Source organism: Aedes aegypti, chromosome 3, assembly GCF_002204515.2.
Source record: "Aedes aegypti strain LVP_AGWG chromosome 3, AaegL5.0 Primary Assembly, whole genome shotgun sequence".
Classification (NCBI taxonomy): Eukaryota; Metazoa; Arthropoda; class Insecta; order Diptera; family Culicidae; genus Aedes; species Aedes aegypti.
This window is the reverse complement of record NC_035109.1, coordinates 247,179,311-247,205,388: the sequence shown is the minus strand read 5'-3', so window position 1 is coordinate 247,205,388 and position 26,078 is coordinate 247,179,311. Positions and strand designations below refer to the sequence as shown.

Below are 26,078 nucleotides of genomic sequence, written 5' to 3'. Positions count from 1 at the left end.
ATTGGCAAATGTTGGAAAGAAGATCATGAAATATTTAAGTTTCACTCAACATTGCAAGCATTTTCGAATGCAGTGTGACAGTTTACATTAAATATTTATGGTTGAATATTCAGTTATAAAACGAGTTACATGATTATCATGAAAGTTTACGTGTCACGTAAATTTAAGATTTTTTTGCTGTGTACTCAGTGTAATTTCTGGGAGTGGTTCTATCCAACTCCGACGAAGATTTCCCCAGCGGCAGAAGATCTTCCCAACCGATGCTATCCGGGCAGATGCCGAGGTCGGTCCTGCGATTCCGGTGGAGGGAAACTTCTGGTTCACAGGCGCCCCGACCGACGACCATTTGCCGGTCCTGTTTCGTGAATTAGTCTGCTAGATCCAAGCGGTGGTTTCAGCCTACTCCCACTCGACGTTGGTCGGCCAAGTATCAGGGTCGGTTCTGCAATTCCGTTGGAGGATGGCATCCGGTTTGCAGGCGCCCCGATGACTTATTATTGATGCTACGCTACGTCCGCTCTACTCGGTCTAGTTACCAACGGGGATCTAGCCTACTTTGATTGCGACCCGGAGTTCTCTGGTCTACACGCAAGCTCCTTTGTAGCAACGACATAATCTGCATTATCTCTATATTCACCGCATTTCAAGTGCTTTCATGCTGGCACATGTTCTGCACGATGTTGTCCGGATCTAGGACGCTTGCAACTTGATATCATCTCGCATCGTATATCCCTGAATCGAGGGCAGTCGAATCTAACATGCTTAGGGGTGTCCTCGATATTTGAACAAGCCGGACAATGTGGAGACTTTGCGTGTTCGAATCTGTACAGATATTACCGGAAGCATCCTTGGCCTGACAAAAACTGGGTCAGGAAGAAGTTGACACGTTAGGAATTAGCCTGTATGTCCACCTTACTTTCTCCGAGATATTCCACTCCTACTGCCACCTTGCCATTTTATCCATTCTGATGGTATTCCTCACATTCATGGTGTCCCTTTGCTGGTAGCATGCTATTTCCTCAGCCAGAGTGATGCAGATGGGGATCATTTCGGCGATAACGCACACTGCCTCCGACTATATACAGTAATTTCTCGATTATATCACGGATCCAAAAATTTTCGGTGTGATATACCGAAGCGTGATATAATGAAAATGGTTTTTCTGCCATAAAATTTTCATCAAAATTTGAACTTTACTTTGCAGAGCAAGACCGACTGAAATGAAAAGCACGTGAGAGATGGGTCAAATAGATACATGATGGTTGTTTAGGGGTATTTTTCAATGTAATAAGTATGAAATTAAAACAATTATTGTAGCGTGATAAAATCGAACAGAAAATCGTGCTAAAATCGAGAGTGATGTAATGAAGCGATATTAAAACGAACAGTGATAAAATCGAGAAAGTACTGTAGTGCGGTAGGCACTCGCCACCCGTATAGACATGAGCCGGAACGTTATTGCCAGCTTCTCCGCTACGTTTGATTCCTTACGCTGCAGCCCAAGCTGGAACTCCGTTCCTCAGTATGGACGATGATACGGTCGCCAGAAGACGCCTTGTACTGCTTCTTGGTCCTCCAATGTTGGGCATGATCCTAGCTACAGTGTTAGCTGCTTTCACTGCCTTTTCACAGGCATAGTCTACGTGGCTGTTGAAGTTTCCCAGACAACCAAAATGTACGCATAGCGAAATCACCTGGAGGCATTGTATGTGCAAAATTTAACTTATAAGATGTCGCGAAAAGGCCTTCTACGTACAAAAGTGGAGGCGATATGCGTGCATATATTATGTGATGATCAATAACATACAATGCGAGTGTATAAATATTCTACCGAAATAACCTGTGATCGTATGCGACTTGACTTATGATAACAAATGTTGATTTGACAGCTGCTACGGATTGATTCGACTTATTTTGTACGAGTGTACGGGACAAAACAAAATGTACAAATAAACTCAGAAAAAAAGTGTTTTATGCGAGGAAACTCATCAATTTGACAAGTTTATCCACGGTGTTTTGCGGGTTTGATGTGATTAGTTTGAATAAACGAGTTATAACGTGAACTTTCTTGCGATTTCTGGTTGTCTGGGTTAGCCTGTCGTCGATCATTACACCAAGGTGATAGAGAGCACTTCGATGAGATTGCGTGTCCTACGATGTTGATCTCGAACTGCTGAACAGCCTTGCAGTTGCTGACCAGCACCATCTCCGTTTTGCGATGAGCCAACTGCAGCTTGACTCCAGTCACCCACGATTCAATGGTGTCTAGCGATTCCACCGTCAGCATCTCCATTTTCTCCGCAGTATCGCAAGAACGACTTCATCTGCGATCCCGACGATCTCGACTTCATTCGACAGTGTCAAGGTTAGCACTCCATCATACATCATATTCCACAGTAATTGGCCAAGCATGGATCCTTGTGGAACTCGCGCCATTACTTCAATTGACATCCGTTCCTGCTTTGTATAGTGAATCAGAACCCGGTTCTGAAAGTAACTTTGCAGAACTTCACACAGATATTCGGGAACCCGCATTCTGTGCTGCGGCGATAGCCTCCCAACTGGCACCGTTTAACGCGTTCTTAACGTCTATTGTTACCACTGCGAAGTATCGATTGCCTCTTCTCTTCAGCATGGACGCTTTCTCCGCGCACGCTATGGCTGCCCGAATAGCATCCTCCGTCGAAATCTTTTTACGGAATCCGGACTACCTTTTCGTCAATCCGTTGCCGCCTTCCGTGTTGATCGTCAGCCTGCCGAGGATGACCTTCTCCAGAAGTGTACCAAGAATATCCAATAGTATTCTAGCTTCCAGCTTTTAGCTTCTGGCTTCTAGCTTCTAGCTTCTGGCTTCTAGCTTTTAGCTTCTAGCTTCTACCTTACAGCTTCTGGCTTCTAACTTCTGGCTTAAAGCTTCTAGCTTCTAGCTTTTAGCTTTTAGCTTTTAACTTTTAGCTTCTAGCTTCTAGCTTCTAACTTCTAACTTCTAGTTTCTAGCTTCTAGTTTCTACCGTCTAGCTTCTACCTTCTAGCTTCTAGCATCTACCTTACAGCTTCTGGCTTCTAGCTTTTACCTTCTACCTTCTAGCTTCTAGCTTCTACCTTACAGCTTCTGGCTTCTAGCCTCTAGGTTCTTGCTTCCAGCCTTTAGCTTCAAGCTTCTAGCTTCTAATTTCTAGTTTCTAGCTTCAAGCTTCTACCTTCTAGTTTCTAGCTTCAAGCTATATTCTAATTTCTAGCTTCAAGCGTCTAGTTTTAGCTTTAGCTTTCTAGTTTCTAGCTTCAAGCTTCTAACTTCTAGTTTCTAGCTTCTAGTTTCTACCTCCTAGCTTCTACCTTTTAGTTTCTACCTTCTAGTTTCTAGCTTCTAGCTTCTATCTTCTAGCTTCTAGCTTCTACATCCTAGCTTCGAAATTCTAGTTTCTACCTTCTAGCTTCTAGCTTCTACCTTCTAGCTACTAGATTCTAATTTCTAGCTTCAAGTTATATGCTACTTTCTAGCTTCAAGCGTCTAGTTTCGAGCTTTTACCTTCTAGTTTCTAGCTTCAAGCTTCTAGCTTCTAGCTTCTACCTTCTAGTTTCTACTTTCTAGTTTCTAGCTTCTAGCTTCTGTCTTCTAGCTTGTAGCTTCTAGCTTCTACATCCTAGCTTCGAAATTATAGTTTCTAGCTTCAAGTTAGCTAAACTTCTAGTTTCTACCTTCTAGCTTATAGCTTCTAGCTTTTAGCTGTATATGTTATGAAAAGGTTTGGCCGTTTATTCGAGCATTAAAAGTACCAATAGTAATCAATAAAACTAGTAACATGTACCGTCTCTTCTAACACCATACGCTATATCTCTCAAATTGCAATGTTGCTGGTACTTTGGATGAACAAATCACAAATTACCCCCGCTATCAAACTCTTTTAATCTTCACTGAAATTGAATCACATTTTTCTAACGCCAGATCTCGTCGACTACGTGCTAATCCCGTTTAGTGAAACTAATCCAACGTGCGGGCATCCCATCGATTAAACCGCAAACGAAATCCGCCCGGTTCTGGGGGCCCCATGCCCCATCAAGTTGTCAATCGCAGGGTTTTATGTTACCAGCAGCCGGTACTTTATTCGTTTGGTTGCACACCGTTTTTTTCTATTGCACTTATACTTGCATTTGTGCTTTTCTAGCTTCACGTTTCAATGTGGTTCACGATAACAACCTATGATGGTTTGAAATTGTTTAAGACATATGAAAAATGAAGAGAGAATGTATACTCTATCCAACCTTCTAATGTCTGGAATGGTGCAGAAAATAATCTAGTATTGTCTTACAACTGTAGCTTAATGCTGAGAAATGGGAGTGCCTCTGTAACCGGTTAACTCTCGCTGCCGTTCGTCCCAGACTGTGTAAAAATATCACTCACTTCAATAACAGTAAAGTAGACGAAAAAACACGGGTCCCAACTCAAGTCGCACAACAAATCGGTGTACCGAAATTCCAGCTCTAGCGCCATATTCTCCTGCTTCTCGGGTTTGCCGGTGGTTAAAATGGCAATTTGGCACTACTTGTACCTGCCGGTGCGTTTTTTCCTCAGAGGCTGCTTGATGGTTCAAGAGGCACGGTACAAGATACACAAAAAGTTAATTAGGTTTTAACCCTACAGATAGAAGGTCTCCCCGCCTGGCAAACGGACGATAGTAGTAAAGGCGTGTATGCCGAGCTTGGGTAAAGTAGCACGAGATCAACACAATTAGGAAACGGTTTGTTCATGGCTGAAACTGAAATGAGCTTTGAGCTTTTTTAACAACTGATGTCTTTGTGATGTACGGAAGATTTTTTGTATCAATCACATCTATCGTATTTAAATTTAAATTCCGATCAATCTGAAGATGACTTATTGTATGCATAGGTAAAAAACAAGACCTGTTATTTAAATGAGTTCATACTTTTTGTTGATGGTACATAACTGCCCTCGGGCTATGTTTTTTTGTTGATGTATATTAAATTTAGCAAAAACATTGGAAATCTGAAACAAAAACGACAAATATTTACAGCTATTATAAAATCGGTTAGGTCCTCTATGTAACTAAAGATAAGCTGAGAGATCCAATAATTTATTCATATATTAACAAAGTGCGCATCGTTCCTAGTGCTGTGCGTACACAAATGCTTTTTGCTCTGGGAAGTTTTTGAAACTACCTAAAACAATAGAACAGTACTTCTCAGTGCTACAGAAACGGTACTTTTCAATATTACGTTTGCAAACATTAAAAAACATTCGGGATCTATTTCGTGACTATAGTTGTTATGCAACCAAATATGATAATTTTTAGTCGTCAATGTAAGTTACCACAAATGAAAAATTGTTAGGCTTCTTTCAGAGGCTCTCATAAGTATAGTTAAATAATTCTATTTTTAAATCCTACCTTGATCGATCTTCCGGAGCTTTCGCTCTGCTTAAACGGCTATAATCCTCCAATTTTTCCACGAGAAACTTTTCGCTTCTGAACTGCTCACAACTTTTCCGCTTTTCCTCCACACGCGCTCGTCTCTCAGCTTCTGCAACTATCCAACGTTTATCAACGAGAACAATGCTCGTCCTCGGCTGTACACAGATGATGAAAACAATTTTCTTCTCTTCACGGCATATCAACCGTTCGGATCACTTTCAATATGCTAATTTTTCCTCGTGCATATCTTGCGGTTGTTCTTCGTCTGGTGAAAACTTCTCTCGAACTTTCTTTGAGCCACTGGTGCAATCCGAAATCTGTTATCTCACTTGCTCACGATGAAAATAAGGATCTTCAGAAAAACAGTGACCAAAATTTAGCTTCACTTTCGCATAACAGGAAAAAAAAAAACAAATTGAAAAACTTGGAAAACTAATTGCGCTTCAATTGAACGAAAAACGACGAAACTTTTCACTTGGTTGGAAGTGGACGAAAAAATGAACGAAACATTTAACTCATACGTTAGAGAAAAGCACGGTGTTCCTCTAGTCGAAAGCTAAATATGTGTTTCTGACCAACTCAAGCATACATGAGTTTAGGATTATATCGCGATATAGTGTAAAAAAAAACTAATTTTCAACCCATTGCCTATGTTTTGGGATCAAGATGTTATATGCCCATAGATTTTTTTTTTCAAATATCTCGTGGGCTTCGTGGCCGTGTGGTTTGTAGCGTTAGTCGTTTAGACGTATTGTGTCATGACATGTGGGTTTGATTCCCGCTCCAGTCGGTGGAAACTTTTCGTCAAACGAAAAATTCATCACTGGGCTACTGGGTGTTCCGTGTTGTCCGTTGCCTAATGTTCGTGATTGTTCAGTCTGTGCAGCCTTTGGCTGGAGACGATGTAAATTGTCTTTCAAAATAGTTTTCCCGAGTAATGTTCTTAACATTAGTACGTTGGCTGTTCCTTGGGGTCATATTAATTCTAAATTTAAATCACAATAACTTCGCAATATCTGAACGAATTTTCAACTCTTAAAATGTTTTAGCAGAAAAGCTTGGTTCAACTTATTTTAAAAAATAATTAAAAATATAATGGAGATAGTGTGTCACGGGGGAGGTTTTTTTTTTTTTTTGATAAAAGTAAAAACTGACGAAATTTTGAGACTTAGGACGCCTTTATATCTGAAAAAGTGCCGTTAAAACCATGAACTATGCAATACGCGTGGCTTTTTGTAACCGTCGCGCGTTATATTTTGTACAACACCCCTGGTATTGCGAATATCCCATTAGTAGCTCAAGGGCTATCATGGTTCGAGTTAGTTGATTCTTAATTTTGCCATCGCTAGTGAGCATGAAACTTTTGTTTTGCAGATCTCAGGATCTTGACCACTTAGAAAGATGGCATCTTTGGCAAAGTTGTTCGGTAACTCAAATGCTTTCTTTGTTTAATCCTTGAAATTCGAGATTAAAATAAATATGGCCCTTGAGCTGCGCATCAACTTTGTGGAAGATGCCATCTTTCTAAAAGGTCAGGATCCTGAAGCATCCGCAAAACAAAAGTTTCATGCTCACTAGCGCTGCATGGTGGTAAAATTTTGAATCAACCACCTTAAACAATGATAGTCCTTAACTTACTGAACAACTTTACCGAAGGCGCCATCTTTCTAAGTGGCCAGGATTCTGAGATATCCGCAAAACAAAAGTTTCATGCTCACTTGCGCCACCTGGTGGCGAAATTTTGAATCTCATAGCGTTTATAATGATGGTCCTTGAGCTACTGAACAACTTTGTCGAAGACGACATCTTTCGAAGTGGTCAGGAGATATCGGCAAAACAAAATTGCTATGTTCACTAACGCCACCTAGTGGCAGAATTCCGCAATTCAATGACCACCATATGTTAGCCTTTGAACTACTGAACAATTTTGCTGAACATCATGATCCTCTATTTTGAATACTTTTGAAGATAATGATCATTTATAAAAACGGTCGTTAATCTGAATTTCGGTCGTAAAAAAGTGGTCGGAAAAAGAACCGTCGGTAAAAAAAACGGTCGTAAAAAGAGGTTGGAGTGTACCATTAGTCTGGGACACGGTCATATGAAAAATTTAGATTCTCGCTCCAGTCCACTTTTTGGATTGCATTTAGGTCCCATAACAGCTGTGCAAAATTTCAGCTCGATCGGAGAAACTATATTTTAGCAACTACCGAAAAGCTAAACATTACATATAATTTGCAATTGGATTAGATGGACAAATTGATGTGAAGATTTGCGAAAAAGTTACATGTCTTCTTAGTGAGAATCGAACTCACGACTCCCCGATCTCTAGTTGGGGCGCGTTACCACTACGCCATGAGAGGACTCATGAACGCAGAAGTTAACCTGAATTCGATTTCAGCTCAATAAACACGTGGTTCTTTTTCGCAAAGTGCACCTCTTTCGGAAGAATTAGATGCCCATCCAAACACAACGCTTTTTCTATATATCCAATGCCTAGCCCGAGAGCGCATTGTTTTTTAGGTATAGGAATAGCACACTACACTAGCCAGCAACTGCGCTGGCTGAGGTATCTATTGTGTGGGCTTCCAATGGGTCGCGACGTTCTCAAACGACCGGTTACGGAACATGAGTCCGTTGCTCGATAAATACTTGTTTTTAATTATTTATTTGTTTAATTCAACTGACATTACAGTCTTATTGAATATCTTAATTCTATTACAACAATCATAGCAAATGAAACGCAACGAAACATTATAAACAATTACACGACGATGACGACAATTTAATCCGAATTTAACAAACACAACTACTAAATAACAGTATCGAACATTATCAAAATCACTCCAGAAAGAAAAAGAAACAATCTAACAAACGATAATCGATAACTAACATATCTACTGAATGAATTCAACATTTAAAAAGTACATTTACACCGGGGGTCGCCAAGTATCATTGTGCTTATAAACAAATTCTCTAAATTTAACGTTAAAAGGCTATGTTGAAGGATTAAGCGCTCTACTTTTCCATTTACTACTGACAACTACTTTTAATGAAACAAAATCTATATTCCTAAGATTGCTTTTTCTTGTCAACTTAACAACATCCATGCGATCGGGTTCTAGAGTTCCTAGTGCGTGAGATACCATGCGCTGTACGTCCCACTCAGTAGCACTCGGATCGATGTTGGAGAGAAACAAAGCAAAACAATCATCATTTGTCGTACGCACATCTCTTGGTCGATGCACGCTTTTATCATTGGCAGCACTAGCGTCGTTTTTATTTATCCCATCGAAAAGCGTAAATGATGAAGCAGGAGTTGACTGTAGAACATTTGGCGCGATCGGCGAGGCATTAGGTACGATATTCGATAGAGTATCCAAAATGCTTTTTACTGCTTGCTTGATTTCATTCACATCTTCCTCGATAGTTTTCGTCTCAGTGCAATCAGCTGATGTGTATTTACTATTACAAGGAATCCCATCTCTCAATCTTCGAAACGCACTCATGCATACATCACACATCCAAAGGATGTTTTGCGACCGTGAGAGTAATGCGAAATCTTCTTCTTTGAGATCAACGCAGTTGGCATGGAAAAACCCAGCACATTCACCTTCACAGACAGTGTACAGGTCAACATGTCTGTCAATACACACAGAACATTTCTTGCAGCTCTTCTCCATTGTATGGTGATGAAATCGGAAATTGCGTTGAATTCAAAACCAATTTTTAAGGGATTTATTCGTTACTGATGCTATGTCTACCGTACGCGCATAAACGAGAACGATTTACATTAAACGTTAAAGAAGGGCTGTTCACTTTTACGATCGATTAACAGTAAATTACACGATAAACGGTCAGAGCATCATCAACGACGCGTTCACGTAGCACGAACAATAACAACAACAAATTATGAATCGTGGTTCACGACTAACCAGCCGAGTGGAAGTTTAACAACTACCGAAAAGCTAAACATTACATATAATTTGCAATTGGATTAGATGGACAAACTGATGTGAAGATTTGCGAAAAAGTTACATGCCTTCTTAGTGAGAATCGAACTCACGACTCCCCGATCTCTAGTTGGGGCGCGTTGCCACTACGCCATGAGAGGACTCATGAACGCAGAAGTTAACCTGAATGAAGCTGAAATCGAATTCAGTTTAACTTCTGCGTTCATGAGTCCTCTCACGACGTAGTGGTAACGCGCCCTAACTAGAGATCGGGGAGTCGTGAGTTCGATTCTCACTAAGAAGACATGTAACTTTTTCGCAAATCTTCACATCAATTTGTCCATCTAATCCAATTGCAAATTATATGTAATGTTTAGCTTTTCGGTAGTTGTTAAACTTCCACTCGGCTGGTTAGCCGTGAACCACGATTCATAATTAAAAACAAGTATATTTTAGCGCCAGCCGTTCAAAGTTTGTATGGGATTTACTATGGGAAAACTTACTTTTACAAAGAAAAATCGCCAAAGATCGCCCATTGTCCTCTATAAAAATTCTGAACTCAGATCTCGAAAAGTATTTCTACGATGATCAACATTGCCGAAGAGAGCAAAGCAATTCGATGATTATGAAAAAAAGTTATTAAGCATAGACTTTTTGGAAATTTTGCCCGATTTTGTTATTATTGTTATTCCTTTACGTTTTAATCAACGTCGCCTTGCTAAAAGGTTTTCATTGAATAACTTTTTTCACAAGTGTCGGATTGTTTCGCGGTCTTCGGCAATATTCTTCATCGTAAAAATACCTATCGAGGTCTATGTTCAGAATTTTTATAGAGGACAATGGGCGACCTCTGGCGAATTTTCTTTGTAAAAGTAAGTTTTCCCATAGTAAATCCCATACAAACTTTGAACGGCTGGCGCCGATCGAGCTAAAATTTTGCACAATTGTTATGGGACCTAAATGCAATCCAAAAAGTGGACTGGAGCGAGAATCTGAACTTTGTCCCACACTAGTGTACCATAAGTAGCGCTCTACCATCAGAACAACTTTACTGAAGTCCCCAAGTTTCGAAATTATCTAGAATTTGAGATATATCGATTTCAAATTGTGGTCTTTTCGAACCGTATGTATTGCGTTCATTATTATGCGACTTCTATGTACATTTGTTGATGTTACCGCATTTTAAAGAGCCATACTGTAAACAACAACTGTTGAGTATTGTTCTTAAGAAGATTCTTGAGGAATACATTTTGGTTTGGTGTCGATAGATGTCTTTGGTACAAAATCATAGCATGTAAATCACAACTGTTGTACAAAGTACATAACGTATCATCCAGTCTTACATCACTCGATTTGAATATTGCAACACCTATGAAAAGTTTAGAACCACTTCAACTGCAACTTGTGCGTACCGGTGATTCTAAACTTTTAGAATTGATGCTACATTCAAACCGAGGTTCGCAACATTCCATGATGCGATTTCATGTACGGTGGATAGTATATGTATCTCAAGCTTGAGTTGTGTTAGTTTTTCAGTTGTTTAAAAGCGACACATTGCTTGATTAGGAGGCACTAGTGAGTACGGAATACTGCCACTAAGAGCCGGTAATGAGTTTTAAGTGTTTTAAACTCTTGTACCTCAAGGTACAAGGTATTTTTGATTAACTCTCCTATCTGCCCCCGCCTTCAGAGCCAGGAAAGCTTTTCAAAAAAAAAAATTGAAATTTACCACACATCCTATCACTAAAGAACAGCAATTTAATTTTGGTTTATATGAACACTGTGCGTTTTAGTGGTTTTAACTGTTATATTCATTTTACATTCTTCAACATTCTTAACAAAGTGAATCAAAAAGTAGATCTGTGTATTGTACCTTTGCATTCCGCCCTAATTGCTTATCTTTGACAGGTACGCGTATTTCGACTACCACTTGTAGCCTTCTTCAGTGTCAGTTACTCGTATACTCTGAGTGAATACGAGTAACTGACATTGAAGAATGCTACAAGTGGTAGTGCAAATTCGCGTACCTGTCAAAGATAAGTAATTAGGGCGAAATTGAAAGGTACAATACTCAAATCTACTGTTTTGATTCCCTTCATTCAGATTCCGCTCAGAGGGTGAAAGAGTTAGTTCTTAGCTCCTGAAGAATTTAATAAAAACAAAATCGCTACTATGATACAGTACTGCACAGAATTAAGCACTTATTTTATACCTACAATGATTGTGTGTTAATTTTCAGATTTTCATGCAAAGTAAGCCAAAACCGTATGAATGGGTCGAAAATAAGTACTTTTCCCCTACGCCTTTTCTTTCTGGCGTACGTCCAAACAAGGATAGAGCCTAGTTTTCAGTAATTATGAGCACTACCGTCGTTGGGGGTGACAATGGGTCAAAAAGGAATATGTACGATTTGTTTATTGAATAACTATCGCAATTTAGCTCTAATAAACTTCAAATTTGGTGTGTATGTACTTTGATGGTATATTAACAACCTTTCAAAAAATTATTGAAAAATAATTGTTCACAGCGGCACTACAAGTGAATGAAAAATGACCCAATCTCACCCCATAGAGGGGGTGACATTGGGTCACTGGAATTGAAATAACTTGTTTTTGAGAATTTTATTGCAAAACCATTCACAGCTGAAAAATATTAATGAAATACGATGCAAACAAGACGAAAAGATATCTAAGATGTTTCACAAATGTGATAAACCTACTTAAAAGAACGATTTGACCAACAATTTGAAGAGCTATGAGAAAATATATGAGACCCAACATTTATCGTCAAGTTTACATAAATATTCCTGTTTTGTTTCCCTCAAATTATCTTCAAAGTCTCATCCCCATTGCCATAAAGCCTATTTAGTTTTCCCAGAGGTGTACTGAAACAGTAATTATTTTAAACCTTTGCAAATAGTTATATTACAGTGCATTACATTGCTCGATCAATACATTTCAGGCAGATGTTGACGTTATAATCCCGGTATTTCAGCAATCCAACTCATTCCTACTTTCGTGAGATGTTTCTATTATATGAAAACACTAATAAATAATTAAAAAAAAAATCCATTTGATAAAATTTTACGATGGTGCTGCGCACGAAACACAGTTGCTGGTTTGAGAAGTTGTCAAAATGCGTTGCATTGTTATTCAATGCACGGAATCCTCAAAAAGACTTGTTTTATGTTCAGAGATGCTGTATTTAGAAAGAATAAACACATCTTAATGAGGAATGAGAACACCCGGCAGCGTAAAATGTCAAAAAGTGGTCTTGCAATTTCATTTAGGGGGATTAGGGGCATAATGAACACCCGGGGCGAAATGGACACCCCCTCAATCTCTGAGAATATTCATACTTCATCAAAAGTTCATACACTGCATGAAATCTGTATTGCATTTGAAATGTTTGACGGTAAAAAAGTTTATGTTTTGCTTCAATTGTCCTTTGAAATTTGACTTTAAGTTTTTCTCTGCTTTAAATTGGCATATAAGCAAGGGGGTGGGAGAATCTATTTTTTGAGCAAAATAACGAACCCAGGCAGGTTCTTTTTAGCTCTTATGATAGAGGGAGAGCCCTTTTAAATATCGGAACGACTGACAGACATTAAATATTTTGGAATCATTAAATTTCATGCAAGTGTTCATTTTGCCCCGATACCTTTTTGATGGCCTTGTTTTGGACCTAATTTTCAATCTCACTTTTTTGGCATATGATATGATATTTATTACCATGAATGAATGTAGCACGTCGTACTAACATAAAACTTGAAGACTAGCCGGGAATAGTTTGGAAAAATGTCATTGTATGGGCTTAAAACAAACATTTGCTTGATGTGTCCATTATGCCCCGAATTCCCCTACTATCGTACTTGCTTGACCCAATCTCACCCCCATTTTCAATGTTTTATACATCGCACCGAAAAAAGTGAAATTTTTGTGGAAAAATCAATTTGATTCCGGAAAATACTTGTGAAGTGTAATGAAAGGACTTTCAACCTTCTACTAATACAACGATAGAGGTTAAAGTACATGCGTTATACTTTGCCCAGGAGAAATTTAATGTTGTAATTTTTATCTAGTTTCAACATACAAGTTTATTGATATAGTAAACAAAAACTACTAATTCTAAAACTGTATATTGTGATGATTTATGTGTAATAATGTGTTCCCTAACATATGAATGATTAATTCTAATGATATCAGCGTTATTAGCTGAAATATTTCATAAATCATAATTTTCCGTTTTGACCCAATCTCACCCCCTAGACCCATTGTCACCCCCATCGACGGTACCATAGTAGTTACTTTAGTAGTTACTGAAATAACAGAAAGCTTGCCTTACCAATGGACTATTATATCAGATATTTATGCAGTGGGAAGTCGAGAAAATCTCCATTTAGAATGGATCATCGACCGACGGCACTCTAACCAAGAATAATTGGCTGTTTTGCATGCAAAATTTCGGTGTTGGTTGACCTGAAATTTAAAACGTGGCTTGTAAAAAAGTTTGCTCAACTTGAAATCTATAGTTTTTCATAGTCAAACTTTTTGAGAAGGTACTTATCTATCTTCAATATCGACAAACATGGCAAAATTTTTAATTGACGAAAGGATATTTTCAGATCAGTAGGGGAAAAGTACTAATTTTCGTCCTACTTGAAATCTGAGCCATCTTTTGTGTTTTCATACAAAGTAGGCTAAAATTGTAGGAATGCACTGTGTTGGATTTTGTCGATTTCATGCGCTTTTTGAATAGCGCCCAAACCGTTGTGTTTAGCGATATAGTTTGTTCGGAGAAGTTTCATGGTATATTGAAGCGCTTCTTTTGCTGCAAAAAGTTTTGTGATCAATCCACCTAGCAGTGAGATAGAAAAACTATTTTTTCATATAATTCAGATAGACATTAGATGTCTTCGGCAAAGTTGTAAAATTTGAAATTTGAAACATCTTTGTCGAAGACACAATTTATCTACCTCTCATACTTTTTGACATATATGGCGTTGTATGTGAATGGCCCCTGTAAATTATATTTCTTGTCAAAACTTTTTCCCTAGATTTTTAACATATTTTGTATTTTCTACAAAGTTGTTTGTCATGAAAAACCCCGTGTTTTCACTGAACATGGCGTCACGGAATCTTTTAAAGTAACAAAGTTATTCATGAATTACTCTTTTCTCAAGGGGTAATTTAGGCCCCCATAGCAGCTTTCGGCGCAAAATGGCGCAGACATCTCTTACAAATCATGAAAGTACTATATCTTCCCTTTCGATAGCTGATAAAAACATTTGTCTATAAGCGTCTTTCCATGGATTTTTACTATCTAACAAATAAGCCTTATTAAAACGAATTCGACCGATAATTCCTTTACTTTAAGAGATAAAGAGGTGCAATGTTGATTAGAAAATATTGATAATTTTAAAAATTATATAAATTGGGATTTGATCAATTAAAAACATTGCAGTAGGCATAACAAAATTTTCCGTGGGATAGCTAGTTTTATTTTAAATTTCTTCTGAGATACGAGTGCAAAAAGTTCCTTAATTTTGCTATTTTGGACCTATTTCTGCAATAATTCTTCCCTGGGATAAACTGCCCTGGTTTTTATTTTTTGTATTGTTTAGTAGAGCTAAATGAAATGTTCTTTCCAAAATAAAGAAAATCGAAAATCTTTTTAAATTCCACGAAGTTATCACGGTTTGAATTTGGGGTAAATATGACCCCTTGGCACAGACAACGTAGCTGTTATGGTACAGTGAGTTGATTAGTAATAATTCAAGCGTATTCTGTCAATAAAGGTGACAAGATACAAATTTGTCAGCATTATTTCACCTTATGACGTAAGATTGCATCGCTGTCAAGCGGTCTGAAGTGAAAAAATGCTAACAAACTTTCATCTTGTCATCTTTATTCACAGGAGAGTGGATCGATGAAGAGAAATCGACCATGCGACTTACGCCCTTATTCTAGCACACGCTTGAGTTGTACAATTTCTACATGCTCAAATTCGGTTACACATTGGATGTGTAAGTTTTACGCAGTTGTCTTAAATTCTTTTGTCTTTTTACGCAAATTTGGCTCTTGGTGGATCTACACATTAAAGTCAAAAAGTATGATCTACTTAAAGTCAAAATTGCGAAAAAACTGCGTGAAATTTACACATAACTAAATTTAAGCTTGTATGACATTTATAACCTATTTAGCTCAGAGGAACACCGTGCGGGCATTGGTTAACGAGATAACTACTCACACTAATAGAGTAGACAGGCGGCGGCAGCTCTCGCCCAACAACAGAAGTGCACGCCTGGGCTTGAAATCAAAGTTTGCTTTTTCCGGCTTTCTTTCAATTAGTGCGCGCCCGTGACGACGACGACGACGACGACGCCGTTGTTGTGTGTGCTGCCTTTGCCTCTAATGCCTGTTGGAGACCGCAACAACCGAAGCGAACGAAAATATAATAATCGAAGCGATTTTAGTTTCACTCAAATGCCTATCTTCGGCATCATAGACAATAATCAGCAAGACCGCAACGCAACGGCAACCACGAATAGCTTGCACACTAAAAGAAAAACTAAACGGCGAAAGACGACGGCCGAAGATTGCGACGCAAAATCAAATCACGGTTTGCCAAGACTGGAATCGTGGATTTCTTTCCCCTGTTTCTTCGCGCTGCGTTGAAATATGGGTTAGCCAGCTAACCGATGAAAAGTGATTCACTTTTCATAATGCGTTAAGTGGTAGCCGCTATTGATTTGTACGAGCGGCTCGCGGTGGTTGTGGGTTGTAATTATTTTCTTCTTCTTATTTTTGTGAAACGTGGGTGGTGTTGATGCTTCTTGATTGCTGATGGTTGTCGCGAAAATCGAATGCTTTCCTAAGCCATGGTGATGATTTTACAAATGATCCAGTTGATTATTCCTGAAATGAAAGAGATAAATAAAATATGGGTTAGGTATTGAATCGGATGGAAGGTTTTAAATAAACAGCTTTTGATTTATGTGGGAATATTATTAGTTGAGTTGTGGAAGCATTAGGAGAAATCTTCCATTTTTGGAAGTACGAAGAAAAAATATCCAAACTTTTTTTGCAATCTACTACAGATGACATGCAGGCTTCGTCCTTTGGTGTAGAGCCCTGTGTCATACGCAAACAAAGATTTTTGGCATCCCTGAGGTAACTTAGGTAAGTCAGATGTGAAAATATTGTATAAAATTGGTCCCAAAATGCTGCCTTGAGGAACACCAGCATTTGCAGGAATTCTTTCAGACTTGGAGATCAGATAATTAACCAGAAGTGAAAAGAAAGTGAATAATTATTCTAACGATGTATGTAGGAAAATTTTAGTTTTTCATTCAATCAAGCCTTCATTCCAAACTCTGTCGAATCCTTTTTTATGTCCAAAAGAGCAATCAGTAGAATAGCATTCAGATTTGTTGCAACGAATCAAATTTGTTACATGTAAAATTTGATGGGTGGCCGAATGTCCATGGCGGAATCCGAACTGTTCATTGGCAAAAATTAAATCATTCTGTTCAAAATGAGCTTCTCAAGAAGTTTACTGATGGAGGAAAGCAAACTGATTGGACGGTAGCTGAAAGCTTCTGCAGGATTAATGATTTATTATAAAATTGGTGCAACCTTGACATTTCTCCATTTGTCAGGAATATATGCTGATTGCAAACATTTGCTAAATGTATTAATCTAAAATAATAAGTTACTCTCTAGAAATTTCTTGATGAGGATGTAGAAAATTCCATCATCGCCAGGGGCTTTCATAGTTTTTATTCTTGTGATAATAATGCTCAATTCTTCCAAATGAGTACCCCAGGAATTTTCGAAAACGTTCTCTTGATTGAGAATGCTTTCGAAGTCCTGATAACTTGATTTTCAATTGGACTAGTAAATCATAAATTGAAATTGTGCTTGCTTTCAAACTGCATAGCAAGTTTTTGTGATTTTTCGCATTTAGTTAGTAATAATTTGTTTTCATTTTTTAAGTAGGAATTGGCTACTGAGGTTTTTTCAAAATTATAGATAATTTCCAAAAGGGCTCAAAACCAGGATCTAATTGAGAAACTTTCAAAATTTCTGTTTCTTAATTGAGATTGATTGAGATTTAATTTATTTTTGCAGATCCTGCCATATAATTTTCATAGCAGGATCGCGACTGCGTTTAAAATGCCTTCTCCTCACGAGGACAGATCAAAAGTTTAAGATCATCGTCTATAATCACGGATTCAAATTTTACCCGGGTTGAGTTAAACCTAATCCTCTCAAGCAGAACATTTGCCTTATTCCCGTAACATTTTTTGCCACAACTTCACATAAATTCAGCTCCAACAATCATTCCGTGGATTCCACTGCCTGGATCCATTTTTGTTCATGCAGCGCTTTCGAGCGTATCGTAGAAAATAAAACATTATGCAACGCTAGTGAAAGAGTCTGGAGAGCTTGTGTTTTTTTTTTTTCTTAGCGAAGTCAATCAGTTTTTGAGATTAGCAGACTTTGAGAGCTCACCATTGGGCGCCACTTCAACGCGAATCGAAATCATTTTCCAATTAACCACTCACCAAACGGTTTACCTACTGTGGATAGAAGGGAGGAACGATAGTGAGCATATAAATATCGACTCGAGTACCCCATAAACACATTCACACATCTGTACTGCTCTATTGCATTCGAGTGTGATTGGAAATTACGATGATGGGAGGAGTGCTCTCGTGTATACCGTTTTACTGGCCATTTCCATGGATTATACCGTAGTTGGTCGATGCAAAGCTTGCCGTTTTAGGGGACCATCATCGCAACGGCCGGCAAACACGACTGCCTAGTGCAGGTGCGCCCAACTTCTTTTGAATAGTGGGCCAAATGTCAGACACTTTGTACGGTGGGACAACATTTTTAATGCAGAAGAAATTTCCATTTTTTCCAAAAAATATAAAATTAAAAAAACTTACACTCCCGTGCAAATGTTTAGGTTCACCCCCTCAAAAACATCTACGACCTCGGCATCTGCCAGGATAGCATCGGTTCGGGAGATCTTCCGCCGCCGGGGAAATCTTCGTCGGAGTAGGATAGATCCACCGCCGGGGACTACTCTGAGTAGTACGTAGCGTATCACCGGCTTGAGTCGTCGGAGCGCCAGTGAACCGGAAGCCATCCTCCAACCGGAGCCATCCTCCAACCGGACCGCTGGACCGACTTCGGCACTCCACCGGCCAGTATCGAATCATGAAGAAGCGCGTAGCCGGAGTAGGCTAGCTCCCGGTGTGAGTCCCACACCGTGCCAACACACAACAGGCCTGGCTTTTGAAGCTTTTTTGTACCCTACTATAAAAAAAAACCCTCAAAAACATACAAAAGTGTTTTGTCTATATCTCTGTAATAACACGTCCAATCGAAGCTCTCTATGGCGCATTAGAAAATCAATGATGTTATCTTCGTAGGTATTCTGAAATTTTTTATATGGAATTTTGTTTACTTAATATTTGCTTTTAGTTGTAAATTACGTTGAAAAACTATGGCTCATTTTCCCAGCATTAAAAAAACGTTTGGGTTCATTTGAATTACCTTACTTAAAACTCGAAAGTTGTGTGAAATCTCATACCAATCATGTACGCCTTATTGTCAACGTTTAAACACAGACAAACAGACGCACGCTATGTCTGAACCAGACGATTATAAAAATCGAATGTACATCGGATTTTTTCTCGCTAGAGTTTAGTATTTGGGTTATATTTTCATAATCGGAAAGTTTTAAAATATTCCATCGGTGAAATTTTGATGTTTTCCTCTTTTTAGCCATTTTTCATACTAAATCCCTTGAAAATCATGTTTTCGACGCATTTCTGTCCATACATCCATATGGAAAAAATTTCACCGATAGAATATTTTAAAACCTTCCGATTTTGAAAACATAGACCAAATACTGATCTCTAGCGAGAAAAAATCCGATGTACATTCGATTTTTATAATCATCTGGTTCAAACATAGCGTGAGACGTCACACTCTCATCATTGTCCATCGACCACCTTTGTAACGGTTGATTCAAAAATATGGTAGGTGGCCAATCCGCCACTCACAGCACTCGCATCGTTTTTGTTCGCGTTTGACGTTTACACACTAACGCCATCTGTTGGCCTGTCGGTCAAACATACCGATTTTAGCATTGGGCGTACATGTCCTTGTGACTATGATTTTGATCGCGATTTGTTCTAAGTGTTACGTCTGTTTGTCTGTGGTTTAAATATGCCATTTAGTTGTGCTGAAGCTATTGCTGCATTCAGACGTGTTCACGCTGAGCACCCGTTATCGTTTATCGGTTATCGCTTTGTCTTGATGACACCTTTGTATGCGTTGTTCGGTAGCAACAATGGTAGTTAGCCTTCGACAAAATTCGTTCAAGATAGATTTTCGAAACTTCGAAAAGCGTCCGCGAGTTTTGAAGTTGTGCATAATCTCATCTTCAGAAACCTAGCACTGAAGCCGAGTCAGGTTCTACGCCTGCAAATGAACCATGATCAGTGCTGTGTGCATGTGAAATGCAACGATTTGGAAACTGCTCTGAAGGTGGTAGAGCAACGCGACGACCGTCACCAGCTCGAAGTGGCTGGGAAACGGTACAAAGTGCGCCTGTTGATGGACGACGATAGACTCGAATTAAAAGTGCATGACCTCTCAGAGAATGTCACAAATGAGGACATTGTCACATTTTTCCGGCAGTAGTGTGATCGAAGCGGTATGATAAAGGATTCGTTTTGGTAAAGGAAGTCATGTGTACCTAGTCCAACAGTTACAATACTAGAACCACAATATCCAAAACGGATATTCGAAGCTGGACCACTAAGTCAACTGGAGATGGTGTACAAGAGACCCTGTACTTTTTTGAGTTTACTAACAAAAATAATCTCACGCTCTGGCTCAATTTTTTCTCCTACAACTGCAATCTTGATTACCTGAAAATTTTTTTTTTTTAAATCTAGGGGATGGTTCATTCTGGGGGAATGGTACTTTCTGGCAAATGGTTTTCTGGCATATGGTACTTTCAGGCGGATGTCATTCTGGCGAGTAGTATTCTGGCGAATGGTTTTCTGTCAAATATCGCATAATCGTAAAAAAAACCATAAATGCATAATCGTATAATCCATTACCCCGAATTCCATTTCCCCGAATGTCATCACCCCGAAATACATTACCCCGAAAGTAACATTACCCCGAAGTCCATGACCCCGAATGCTGTTTCCCTGAATTTACAGTTATATTGACATGATGGCATTGATGACATTTCCACATGATTTTGGAATTCGGAGTAATATTATTCGGGGTTATGGGTTGTTCGGGATTTTGGAATTCGGGGTAACGGCATTCGGGTTAATGGCATTCGGAGTAATGCCGTTCGGGGTATTGAGGTAGAATCCACACATGGTGTATTGGTCTAGAAGAGCCCAGTTTTCGATAAATTTAGTTTCCTTCTAGATCTCTCTAGTATTTTTTATAATTTTTCTCTGGTTTGGCCTTTGCCAACGATATATAATAAAATATCCCTTGAACATGAGCATGAGCATAGATGACCGTACAATTCATAGTTGCTATTCTCTGATTTTCCAGAACAATCTAAATTGCACCAGGAATCAACAGATGAAGCATGGGAGTAGCTTACCATCTTCAGTGTACAGTTTCGAAAATTCCAATGTTTACTTTTTATCCAGAAAATGATTTCGGGATATACACTACCCACCATAAGTATGGAATTGCATCACCTAGTATTGCAACACCCCAGTTGAATATTGCAGCACCCAGAAAGGTTAGCATCACCTTAAAATTATAATATATATGATGCAATATCTCGAAATACTTACTTTCTGCAAAGTTGCGGTCTTCAGCAAAATTGTTCAGCAGTCTTATGGCGATCATTAGGTGAAATTTTGAAAGCGCAATATCGCTGCTGCGTGGCGCTAGTGTCGCCGCTAATCATCATAATCCATACTCTAGCTCATGATCACGATCTAGAAAGTTGTTCAAAAACAATTTGAGGAAACACTGTTTGTTATTTAGCAATTTTTATGCATATTTTGAAAACAAAAAAATACATCACTTTATATTGCATTACATAATATTCCACCTTGTTTCAAATTTTTTTCTCAAGTGTACAAGTTTGTAGAAATATACTTTTTTCTAAATATTCGTAATACAAACATATTTCTATTCGAATATTATGTTACTTCTCTCAAAATTATATTTTTCAACACCCTGTGGTGCTCACAGCAAAGTTACTAACAAAACAGTTCTGTCTCAAATTGCATTCAAGCTTCTAAACAGCTTTGCTGAAGAGTAGAGCTTTCTAGATGGTCAGGATCACGAACTGGAGTCTATTGAAATATGACTAATTACCATACACACAAGCGGCACGTAGTGGCAAAATGTTTACCTAAACAGAGCTGCCTCAAATTGCTTTCAAGTTTCTGATCAACTTTGCCAAAGACACGAACTTTCGAAGTGGTCGGGATTATGGGCTAGAACTTGCTATAACATGATAAAAAAAAATCCAAAACAACCGCCACGTAGCAGCGAAATTATTAACCACACAGAGCTGCCTGTATACTTTCAAGGTTCTTTGCTGCAACTTTGCTGAAGACATGAACTTTCTAGGTGATCAGGATCATGAGCTAGAATATAATTAAATTAAACCAAGTTACATGCACACTAGCGCCACGTAGCGGCAAAATTACGCATTAAAATTTCTCCAACTAAACGCCATTAGGCTGCTGAACAACTTTACCGAAGACCGCAACTTCGAAACTCCGAGGTATTACACCACTAATATTATTGTTTTTAGGTCATGCTAAACTTTTTGAGGACTGCTGCAATATTCAACTGGGGTGTTGCAATACTAGGTGATGCGGTTTCATACTTATGGCGGGTAGTATATGTTCTCGGACTCAACTAAAAAAATATTTTACGTTTCAAAAGTTCCAAATTTTTCCTCGCAATTCTACCAAAAATTAATTAATTCTGTTAAATTCCTTCATGAAATTCATCAAAGGACCTTCAGAAATATTTTCAAATAAAAAAAATCAAAACATTAAAAATTGCGTCACAAATTCTCCTTTATTTCTGTACATTCTATTTTATATTCGATTATATTTGAATTATCTATGAAAATTATTTTTGGCTGAAATTTTCTTCCGAAATAAGCATAGAATCTGTGGAGAATCATTAAGTAAAATAACTGGGAAGGCATAAGCAGTTGCTGGGGACGGACCTGATGTAGGGGTTAGAACAGACGCCTCTCACGCCGAGGACCTGGGATCGAATCCCATCCCCGACATAGTCATTTATAACGTAAGAGTTATAGTGACGACTTCCTTCGGAAGGGAAGTAAAGCCGTTGGTCCTGAGAAGAACTAGCCCAGGGTTAAAAATCTCGTTAATTAAGATAGAAAAAAAAAAGCAGTTGCTAATTCGTGATTGACCGGAATAATCGGCTTTCCATCTTCAATGAACTTTCGAGAACTCCAAACATTAAAAATTCAATAACGGCGCCGGCCACGTCCTTAAGGTCATCGGGGAAGGGAAGGAATGTCAGTGTGATATCCATTATTACTAAAGACCGAGATCACCTCTGCATCTCCATGGCTTCACGGAAAGAAGTTTTGTTAGTGGGGAGGGATCATAGCTGCATGATCAGGATTCACCTTGGTAAGTGATGCGATGCATGCAACCTTAGTTTAAAAAATCAGTATACTAAAGACTAAAGCGTTAACATACAGTAAGTCGACACTTTTAGCGTCGAACCATTCAAAGTTTTTTTGTTATAATGATAAAAACAGGCAAAAGAAAGTTTTGAATGGTATTATACAAGAGTCTATGTCAACACATACAGTGACGAACTGTCATATTTTGTTCAATCCATTTATTGAAGTAACATTCCCACCGTTGCGTTGTGTTGCATGGTAACGGAGAATTTCGTTGGTTGCATACTGAAAACTGTCATGTTAGTTACATTACTGCTCTTTTTCCAATTGCTCAAGAAAAACTATTTAGTATGAAATAGCTATCCAATTGGAGTTCAGAGATGAAAAGGCATGAAAATGTTCATTGCTGGCCACGCCCATCTTCTGTAAAATAACTGGGAAGGCATATATAAATAATTTTTTAATGAAATTTCAAAGGATCTCCATAGAAATATTACTTTAGAAACAGTTTTTTTTTAATTATTGTCAGAATCCAAATTCTGGAATTGAATTCTTGTGAAATTCTAGGGCGGAATATCTGGAGAAAATGAAACCTTGAAAAACTAGAAGTCAAAGAAGAATTCTGATTGAAGGATAATTTCATGAGAAGATTCTGATGGAACTTATTGAGAAATATGTTTTTTTTAAATTCGTTGTAGTATCATTCAACTCTAGAGTTAATTATGAATAATCACTCATCTTTAGTTGTTCCGTTGTTTCTGCTTGCTTCAACCTTTCGTTCGTTGCTTTCTTGAGCAACTTTGTACAAAAAATCTCCCAAAAGCAACGTTTAAAATAAAAATAAAGAAAATAAGTAAATACCGAAAATATTTTCTAGTTTAACTTCTTCAGTTCTAACAAAATTGTTAAAAATACTCCATAAATGTTTGTTTGGAATTTCTGCAAGTAGAATAAGATGGGGTTTTACATTAATCTGTTCGCCATTGTATTATGCGACATCGAAATGCATGCAAAACATTTTCTAAGATGTTTAATTCAAATGCCTTCAGTAAAAATTCCATCCATCTCAACGTAAACAATTGTCCATTGTAGAAGACGAATAAAAAGAACAATAATTTTTTAGGTAAAACCTTTAAAAATCACCTGAGCTTTCCTGTTTGGTACTTTGTTTGGAATTTTGTCAGAAAGTTTCAAAAATTCAACGGTGAATTCTTGAATATTCAGTAGTTTTTTTTTTTCAAACCAAGCTGACATTAATCAAAAAAAAAATTTCAAAAGTTTGTTCCAAAACACTGTAAATCGGATGTTGATATGGAGTGATTCGTACAGCAATTTGGGAAGCGATCCTTAAACAATGAGTTATTTCTGGAGTAGTTTCAAACCAAATATGAAGAGTGATGAAATTCCTAGATATTATTAATGGAAGAATCCCTGAATTAACATTCTGAAAAATAAATTTAGTGTTTTTTAGCTAAAAACACACCTGATGGAAATTCTAGGGATTATTTTTTTAGAAGTTCAAGAAGGAATTGTACGTTGAAAAATTGCTTTGTAAAATCCCCAGAAGAATCGCTAATCCTGTTTATAGTAAAATCTTTGGAAAATAATTGGTCTCAGGTGAAATTTTCGGAAAAATTTTAGGACTACATCCCAGGGGATAGTAAATATAATTCTTCAAAGAAATCGCTCAAAGAATTGCTTGGGAAAGTTTTCAGTATTTTTGTGGAAGAGTATATGAAATTCTGCTAGAAGCTTAAAAGGAATGTTTGGATTTTAACATTTTGTCTTCGGTGGGAATTTTTTAAGACGATTGGAAATATTATTCTAATAAGAGCATTTTAAAAAAATGCGAATAACAATATAAACCTAAAGAGACACTTTAACTTTCTATGCCAAAATGCAGATAGATCTGTGGAGAACTACTCTGAGAAATTGCTAAGATCATTTTCTCGATTGTATCTTGTTCATTTGTTTTTGAAAATGTTGTGAAATATTTGGAGGATTCCTTAGAGTCACCTTAAAGAATCAGAAAGTAATGTTTAATAGGAAGTCCTGAATAATTTTTGCTGTAAATTTCTCAAGAAAATTCCCGAGAATTTCCGAGAGATTTCCTGAAAGATTTGTTGGAAGAATCTTAAGAGAAACTTAAGGAGGAACCTCAAAGGTAAAATTGGAAAACTCTCTGCACTCTCTGGAGAATTTGTGAACAGATTCCTCGCTTGGCAATCTTGTAGACAATTTCGGTGAGACTCCTAGAATTTATTGTACTTCTTTTGAGAGAAGAGATATCCTCAGTAGTTCCAAAAAATCCTGAGCAATTCATTAATGAACTACTGGATGATGTTTTAAAAGGGAATTGAATAATAAGTACGTAAATGTTTAAAATAATTTCGAAAACATTATCTGGTGGTAGGAAATTCCACCAGAGATTTTTTAGAGATGCTTCGAGAAATTTTCTTGTAAGATAAGGTAGCCTAAAGAAAGTTTAACAAAGAAATCTAAATCCAGTTATCCTAGGAATTATTTTTCGTGGGAATCTCAGGAGAAACTTATTGAAAACTGGTAAAATTTCTAGGAGTATGCACTGGAAAAGAACGAAAATAATTAATCATAAAATGCCGGATACCTAAAACGCTCGTTTCCAGAATTATTATTCAAATAATTGTAATATATGTTTTGTAACAACTCAATATTTAAATTTGCCTTCAGTATTTAAATTCACATTTCGATACACATAATAACCAATAACTGGGGGCCTTCCTTAGCCGAATGGTTAGAGCCCATGGCTACATAGCAAAGCCATGCTGAAGGTGTCTGGGTTCGATTCCCAGTCAATCCACGATCTTTTCGTAATGACGATTTCCTTGACTTCCCTGGGCATAGAGTATCCTCGTACCTGCCATACGATATACGAATACGCAAATGGCAACTTTTGCAAAGAAATCTCTCAGTCAATAAATGTGGAAGTGCTCATAAGAACTCTGTTTAATAGCTTGCGAATCAG

At 37.9% G+C, this 26,078-nt stretch overlaps 1 protein-coding gene across 6 annotated transcripts in view; it reads right to left on the bottom strand.

Annotated features, from left to right (window-relative positions):
- The window catches only part of LOC5565208 (serine-rich adhesin for platelets), a 306,053-nt gene that overhangs the window by 191,931 nt on the left and 88,044 nt on the right, over positions 1-26,078 (bottom strand). For 5 of the 6 annotated variants that reach the window (XM_021849621.1, XM_021849625.1, XM_021849626.1 and 2 more), the window contains 2 exons: positions 15,632-16,299; positions 5,406-5,814 (listed from right to left, as the gene is read on the bottom strand). The gene's annotated coding sequence lies outside the window, so the exon portion shown is untranslated. The remainder of the gene's footprint in view (positions 1-5,405; positions 5,815-15,631; positions 16,300-26,078) is intronic. The other variant, XM_021849622.1, reaches the window with a different exon arrangement.